Source organism: Dendrobium catenatum, unplaced genomic scaffold (genome assembly GCF_001605985.2).
Source record: "Dendrobium catenatum unplaced genomic scaffold, ASM160598v2 fragScaff_scaffold_1023, whole genome shotgun sequence".
In the NCBI taxonomy this organism is placed as follows: domain Eukaryota; kingdom Viridiplantae; phylum Streptophyta; class Magnoliopsida; order Asparagales; family Orchidaceae; genus Dendrobium; species Dendrobium catenatum.
Window position 1 is genome coordinate 651,574 of NW_021319485.1, and position 9,343 is coordinate 660,916.

A 9,343-nucleotide genomic window follows, 5' to 3' on the forward strand; every position below is an offset into this window, starting at 1 on the left:
GAGGCTAAATTCTTGATTGTAGATGACTTCTTGAATGGTTGTTTGGCTTTGAAAACCCCTGAGAAGTTTTTCAATAATTATCGTTTAATTTTGTCTGGATTTCTTAATGACATTGATTTAGTTCTTAGATATGGTATTTCCTGGTGTTTGATGATTGAAATGGGATTTTCATGAGGCGGATTCGGTTGTTACTTGGAGATTTTTGGATTGAAAATTTTCAACTGAGGAATGAAATGCTGGTTGGGACGGATATGTTTAAAGATCTTTTGAGCAGTTTTTTTATTTTTCTTCAAGATTCTTGGAGATTTGGATACACTTTTTCTGAAGAAACTTGTTATTGGTTTTGAGGCCATTCTTATGTTTTCGAGTGGATGCTCTGATAAAGCTGAGGTTAGTGAAGTGAGTATCCTTATGCTGGATAATTTTTGGGACTACATTTGGAAGGAGGTTTTTGGTATTGCCATTATTATTTCTTTGATCCATGAGGATCAAGGTTTGTTTGAGGTCGTCTCTTGGCCTATTGGAGCTTCTGGCCATGGATCGACTTTGTTGAGGTAGTTGTTGGTTGATGTCAGTAATGACGAGGTGGTTGTTTGGTCTATTGCTTTTCAGTTGTTCTTTGAAGATCAAGTCTTTTTGATTAAAGATTTGAAGGACTTGAAGTTTTTTTGTTTCTCTCTTGTCTATGTGATGAGAATGGTTATGATTATCAGTTTGGTTGGCTTTGGCATTGATGAGGCCGGTTATTGGCTTCTTGAGGTGGTTGTCGATGTTATGGCTTTACATTGGATTATCACTGGTGTTGTTCTTGCCAATATGATGGATGTGATGACGATTTTCAGTTTATATGACTTAGCTTGTGAAGAGGCTGTTTGGAGCTTGTTGGACCCTAAGATTGATGAGGGTCAGGAAGATGTTTGGATAGCTGGTTTAGAAGTTATTTTCATTTTTCTTGTAACTAGTTTTCTTTTACTTGTTTTGCTTATATGCATCTTACACCTTTTTAAAACCATTATGATGAAATATGAGATTTTTACTATGTTTCATTTTCCATCCTTTGGGAAAGCTGGGATACTAACCAACCTCTTAGGTTGTTTTAATATTTGGTATCCCCATCACTCCAATGAATCTAAAATGAAATTTAGTAAATCGCATATCCATTATGATAGTTTTAAAGGGTTTGCTTTTGCTTTCTAGATTGTATTAGGTTTTCTTCTTTTAATGCAATTTGTATTTCTTCAACAAAAAAAAAAAGCAAGAGGCCAAGAGAGAGATCGGAGATTGCTCTTATCTCCTCGCTCCTCCTCGACCACCGCCAAACACCGGAGTTCTGCCAAACAATCACCTGATGTCGGAGTTCTGCCAAATCACCACCCGACATCAAACTTCCATCGGACCACCGTCTGACGCCGGAGTTTCGTCGAACCACTACCTGATGCCGGAGTTTCACCGGACCACCGCTTAACATCGGAGTTTTGCCAAACCACTGCTGAACCGCCAACTAAGGCTCAAACTTTCGCCGGACCACTGACAGAACTTGGAGTTCAGCTAGACCATCGAAAATCACCCAGACTTCCTCCAGACCACCACCTTACGACTATGGTCTTTCTAACCCCTTATCTCCTGTCAACCATGATCTTTTCGACCTCCGTTGCCTACTACGGTCATTCCGACCTTCATCACCATATAATGATCTTTCTGACCCCTATCTGCTGCCAATTATGATCCTTCCAACATCCATCGCTAGAGATTGGTCTTTCTGAACACTGTCTCCTACCAACTACGATCCTTTCAATCTCTATCACCTATTACGGTCCTTCCGACCTTCATCGCTAGACAATGATCTTTTTACCCCTTATCTCCCGCTGACTATGGTCTTTACGACCTCCGTCGCCTACTACAGTCCTTCAGTTTTCCATCACCATATAACAGTCTTTCTGACCCTTATCTACTGTCGATTATGATCATTCCAATCTCTACTGCCTACTATACTCCTTCCGACCTCCATTACCAGATAACGGTCTTTCTGACCCCTATCTCCTGTCGTGACCTCTATTGCCTATTACGGTCCTTCCGACCTCCATCGCTAGACAACACTCTTCCTAACTCTCTGTCTCCTACCGGCTATGGTACTTCTGATCTTTGTCGCCTACTATAGTCCTTCCGACCTCCATCGCAAAACAACAGTCTTTCTAACCCATATCTCCTACCGACTATAGCGGAGGTTGCCTACTACGGTCCTTCCGATCTCAATCGCCAGACAATGATATTTATGACCACTGTCTCTGTGAAAGCTGTTTTCCTTCCAGGATCGTCCAGGGACGATCAGTACAGGTTTGTACAGAATTTTTGGTTGGGAGGTTCGTCCCAGGACGAAATGAGGTTCGTACATACGAAATTTTTCCAGAGAGCAACTCGTCCGAGAACGATAATTATTTCATTTGAACGAAATTCATCCAGTGGGCAAATCGTCCCGGAATGATTTGGGAGCGTCCGAGACGATCTGGTTGGATATATATGGAAATGAGATCTTTTTGAAGAGAGAGAAAAGCCATGAGAGAGAAAATCGAAGGAAAAAAGAAGAAAAGTGATTTTTGGGCGACTTCGGTCTGTTTCCGTCCGTCACTGTCGTTGGAAAAGTTGACCTACTCGAGGTAAGGCACATTCCGCCTTTCTCAATTTTCAGAAAAGAGGATTTTGACGACTTTTCTGTTTCGGATTTTGTCTCCGTTAGCGAATAATTGATTCCGTTTTGTACTGATGAACTTTTTACCGCATAACTTTTGGTATATTTCTGAAATGATATTTGTGCACGTTTTGAGTATTTTATGAAAGATTTTTATCGGCTATTTTGAATTCTACGGGGTTTTGATCGAATAATAATTTATCTAGATGTCTGAAATTATTGCTACAGTACAATGAAAGTCTTACAATGATGTTTTGCACTATCTGTGGTAATTTGGTAAATTTCTGAAATTGTGAATTTTGTGTAAATTCCGTATACTGCCATTATACCACTGACGATTTTCTGACAAAATCTGATTTTCTGAATTGAATGTTCTGATGTGATGTGCTATCAGAAGGGAGTTATAAGGGGTCAGAATCAGTTGAGATTCTGTCTGTAGCAGGGAAATCTGAAAATAATTCTGTTCTGAAAATTCTGTATATCTGTTCTGTTCATGTGCTATAAGCACAAATGGAGACATAAGGGGCCAGAATCTGAGATTCTGTTAGTGTCAGGGAAGAGAGGCATAAGGGGTCAGAATCTGTCGAGATTCTGTCAGGGTCAGGGATATGTGATTGTTGACCTCGATTTTGCCCAGACCCGAGCCCAAAGAGTTAACTTGGTCAAATTGACCAAGCTAGACCCTATGGCCCTCCCCACTGGGTTCAGTGGGTCGAGTCGAGTCTGTCGAGCCCGAGCTTGGACCCGGGGTCAACCCGGTTGACCAAGTCAACCAAGGTTGACCACTTAGCCCTTTTAGAGTCCAAATCAAGTTTGGATGCACTTGGACCTTGGCTTGGCTCAATCCCTCATCCCCATGGACCCCCTTGACTGGTTTGACCAAGTCAAACGTGGACTTGGTCAACCATGGCTCTAAATGGGCCTTAATCACCCCTCCCGCGAGTAACAAGTTAAATCCGCGGAATATGGGGATTTCCGAAATCCGGGATTTACCGCAAAAGGAGCTCTTTTTCCGTCAACGGCGGATTTCAAATACCGTGAGATTTGGATTTGCATTTTAGGCCGTTTGGCTGGATTTCGCCCAAATCCATCGCCAAATCCCGCTAAATCCGCATACCAAACAGCCCCTTAAAGAGTGATGTGTCATCTACAAATAATTTTCATCGGGGCATGAATAACCAGACAAAATCAAGCTGGAATTTTTTGAAATTAAAATTGGGATCATTTGAAATTAAACTTATAGTCGAACTGAACCTTTCAAAAATATGAACACAACGACACCAAATTAGACTCAATGCGGGCCCAAATGGGTCTAATTTAAGGACCCAAAGCACTGTTAAAATGTTCAAACCACAATTTGGATCACGAAACATTTTTCAAATGTGACATTCTTATAGCTAAATCGAGTGGCTCGACGAGACAAATCTAACGAGCATAAGATCACTGAATTATGATATCACTAAGACATCCAAATGCCCAACAAACGGTCCATGATCAAGGGAATCAACATCAGTCGTCCATACAAACCACTCCTAAAATACCATTGATCTTCCTCCTATTTACATATCATGTCATTCTCAGAAATTTATAAATATACCTCTCACTTCTCATGAAAAGATCTTTACGATTTTTTAGCAAATCTTGAGCGACGAAAAGATCTTCACGATTTTGACATAATCCGTGGAGGGCGATGGTTCTCCGTTGGCCATGGTCTTTGAAGAATCGGAGTAGAGATATGATAGATTCCAATATGGGTTTGATGGATCTTAGCCGGATTTTGGTTCTCTTTACATCGGTTTCTGATTTTGTTTGTGATTTTTATTCAGAGGCTAAATTCTTGATTGGAGATGACTTCTTGAATGGTTGTTTGGCTTTGAAAAGCCCTGGGAAGTTCTTCAATAATTATCATTTAATTTTGTATGGATTTCTTAATGACATTGATTTAGTTCTTGGATATGGTATTTCCTGGTGTTTGACGATTGAACCTGGGATTTTCATGAGGTGGATTCGGCTGTTACTTGGAGATTTTTGGATTGAAATTTTTCAACTGAGGAATGAAATGTTGGTTGGAACGGATATGTTTAAAGATCTTTTGAGCAGTTTTTTTTATTTTTTTCTTCAAGATTCTTGGAGATTTGGATGCACTTTTTCTAAATAAACTTGTTATTGGTTTTGAGGCCATTCTTATGTTTTCAAGTGGATGCTCTGATATTAGTGAAGTGAGTATCCTTATGCTTGATAGTTTTTGGGACTACATTTGGAAGGAGGTTTTTGGTATTGCCATTGTTATTTCTTTGATCCATGAGGATCAAGGTTTGTTTGAGGTCGTCTCTTGGCCTATTGGAGCTTCTGGCCATGGATCGACTTTTTTGAGGTAGTTTTTGGTTGATGTCAGTAATGACGAGGTGGTTGTTTGGTCTATTGCTTTTCAGTTGTTTTTTTTTTTTTTTTAAGATCAAGTCTTTTTTATTAAAGATTTGAAGGACTTGAAGTTTTTTGGTTTCTCTCTTGTCTATATAATGAGAATGGTTATGATTATCAGTTTGGTTGGTTGTGGCATTGATGAGGCCGGTTATTGGCTTCTTGAGGTGGTTGTCGATGTTATGGCTTTACATTGGATTATCATTGGTGTTGTTCTTGCCAGTATGATGGATGTGATGGCGATTTTCAGTTTATATGACTTAGCTTGTGAAGAGGCTGTTTGGAACTTGTTGGACCCTAAGATTGATGAGGGTCACGAAGATGTTTGGATAGCTGGCTTAGAAGTTATTTTCATTTTTCTTGTAACTATTTTTCTTTTACTTGTTTTGCTTATAGGACTCTTACACCTTTTTAAAACCATTATGATGAAATATGGGATTTTCACTAGGTTTCATTTTCCATCCTTTGAGAAAGCTGGGATACTAACCAACCTCTTAGGTTGTTTTTTAATATTTGGTATCCCCATCACCCCAATGGATCTAAAATGGAATTTAGTAAATCGCATATCCATTATGATAGTTTTAAAGGGTTTGCTTTTGCTTTCTAGATTGTATTAGGTTTTCTTGTTTTTAATGCAATTTGCATTTCTTCAAAAAAAAAAAATCAAGAGGCCAAGAGAGAGATTGGAGATTGCTCTTATCTCCTCGCTCCTCCTCGACCACCGCCCGACACCGGAGTTCTGCCAGACAATCATCTGATGTCAGAGTTCTGCCAAATCACCACCCGATGTCAAACTTCCATCGGACCACCGTCTGAAGCCGGAGTTTCGTCAGACCACCGCCTGACGCCGGAGTTTCGCCGAACCACCGCTTAACATCGGAGTTTTGCCAAACCACTACTGAACCGCCAACTAAGGCTCAAACTTTTGCTAGACCATTGACAGAACTTGGAGTTCAACTAGACCATCGAAAATCACCCAGACTTCCTCCAGACCACTGCCTTACAACTATGGTCTTTCTAATCCCTTATCTACTGTCGACTATGATCTTTCCGACCTCCGTTGCCTATTACGGTCCTTCCGACCTTCATCACCATATAATGGTCTTTCTGATCCCTATCTCCTGTCAACTACGATCCTTCCAACATCCATCGCTAGAGAATGGTCTTTTTGACCACTGTCTCCCACCGACTACAGTCCTTTCAACCTCTATCACCTATTACGGTCCTTCCAACCTTCATCGCTAGACAATGATCTTTCTACCCCTTATCTCCCGCTGACTATGGTCTTTACGACCTCCGTCGCCTACTACAGTCCTTCCATTTTCCATCACCATATAACAGTCTTTCTGACCCTTATCTCCTGTCGATTATGATCATTCTTATCTCTATTTCCTACTATATTCCTTCCGACATTCATTACCAGATAACGGTCTTTCTGACCCCTATATCTTGTCGTGACCTCTATTGCCTATTACGGTCCTTCCGACCTCCATCGCCAGACAACACTCTTCCTAACCCCCTGTCTCCTACCGGCTATGGTATTTCCGACCTTTGTCGCCTACTATAGTCCTTTCGACCTCCATCGCAAAACAATGGTCTTTCTAACCCATATCTCCTGCCAACTACAATGGAGGTTACCTACTACGGTCCTTCCGATCTCCATCGCCAGACAATGATATTTATGACCACTGTCTCCCACCGACTACGATCCTTCTAACCTCCCTCATCATACTACGATTTTTCTAACCACTATCTTCCGCCGACTACGATCCTTCTGTCTTCCTTGTTAGACAACAGTCCTTCCAACCACGGTCTTTCCGACATTCGTTGCCCGCCGACTACGGTTTTACCGACTAAATGAAAATTTAAATGCTAATTCTTCCAATTCCCACCATGTAACATGATGCACATTTGCTACATCAACCCAAGACCTTCTCCCCAAGGAAGGGCCTCATTTGTAATATACTGCAAATAATAGTGGATTCATTCAGACTGGGCCAAGTTCTGTGGTTTTCCCCCTTTTCAGGGGTTTCCATGTAAAAACGTTGGTGTCTCTTATGAACTCTACACCCTCACTTTTATCATCTTGTGTGATGGATCTTTGTACAAAGCTAAGACATTAAATTTTATATTTCTCTACTGTCGCGAATATTCCAAGATGCAACAAAGAGGATTATCATTTTTATGAAAGTAAGTTTGATAGTATTAACTTCAAATGAAAAAATAAAAGGGAATTTACATACATATCACTTTATACTATTCTATTTACATATATAACATAAAAAAAAATTTAATATTACATATATGCCACTTTATATTATTTGAATATCAAATATGTCACCTATATTTCATTCCCACCACTCATATATTTCATTCATATCACCCATATTTGATATGAAAGTGAACTATGGTAGTATGTATGTAATATTAAAATTTTAGGCAATAGATATATAAATAGAGTAATATATAGTGATATATATGTAACTACTCATTCATTTTAAGCATTATTACTAGTATTGGTATAGACTATTATAATATTTCTTAAGATCTTTTGATCATAGATCAAACACATCAATTACTTTACAAATGAATGGCTCTTGTTTTATGAAAATATAATTTTGCTTGTAAAATATAGAGAGTTTCAAATGAGTTTAAATTATGGCTTTATTTGAGACAACTTTCTTACTGCTTTTAAAAATAATTTTCTAGTTAAAAAATTTCAAGTTCAAAGTATACTAAAAAGTTATTTTATAAAGCAGTAAGAAAACTATCTCAAATAAAGCCTATAAGATAGTTTTTTTATGATATATTGTATGTATTTGACTGCTTTGATTGATAGAGAATATACTATGAAAATTAGACTTTCAATATGGTTTTAATATGTCACAAATCAGTCTTATATTTTTCACATATTTGATGAATAATTAAATTATCATACAAATTATTAAAATTTGATTTACTTGTGATTTTTTATGTAATAGATTGTAATCAATTGTGATTTATTGAATTTGAATATTATATAAAGTAGTTGATGCAAAAATAAAATTAAGATATATATGCTCATTTTTCTCCTTGATATGCTCAAAAAAATTCATGTGTTCAAGTACATATTGTTGCAAATTTTCAAATCTCAAAATACCCAAATATTTGAATAAGAAACTTTCTTAATCAATTTTAAGATCATATGAACATTGCCTTCAGCAAACTTATATTGGAAAAGAGCATATTAATAAAATGTACTCAAATATGGTAATAAAACTCTTAATTATGTAAAATTTAATATAAATCAAAGATGCATAAGTATAAATTTTTCAAGGCCAATTGGAGGATTAAACATCCTTCAAATATTGTATATATACTTCGATTGTGCTGACGTGATGTCTAAATATATAGACAATACGACGAGAATGTCTTCTTCGTAAATATTTAAAGAGAAAGGGAGCCCCATAGTGGTTTCATTTTAATGGATATAGTTCATGTACTTAGAGAATTTCAATGGCATGTTTATCGACAATTAGCACCAATTTTCAATCAAAACCAACTTTTGTGTCGTTAATACATAATGTAAGTCTCATTCATTTTGATATTGTCATATTTAAGTTTCATTCTCTTAAGCTTCCATATCTTAAGATTGGAATTCATAAATTTAAGAAAATAAACTCCTTATAAACATTGATCACCATCTCTAACTAAGCTATTCCTCCTTCATGATGTTGTTATATATTATTCCTTAGGGTAGTCTTCTCTCCTATTTGGAAAAGTATTATCGTTCTTTTAAATTGATCTGAAGGTTCATCTTTGTCATATAGGAGAGATTATTAGGTGCGGAGTGCGGACGGGGAGAACTTTTCGCACAAGCCTTACTCCGCGCTAGTTAACGGCACTCAGTACCGTTGGGTACCGCTAGGTACCCATGTTTGTGCGGACAGTGCACACTCCGCACCTAATAATTTTCCGTCATATAGGGTAACTCCTTGTTATTATATATTTTTTGCAACTTTATAAGTTTTAGATCTTTCATTGACTTTTATTCTCTATTTAAAATTTTTGTTTTAAAATTATGTTTTAAAAAGTAATAAAAAAATCGTCCAAATGAAATTTTACAATAAGATTCTATACTTTTTTATGAGTATATATTAGTCCACTTAAATAAAAGAGCAACCTTATTATAAATAGGGTGAATGTTAGATCCAAGCTTAATAAGATACCCTATAAACTTCTTAAGATTAAGACACC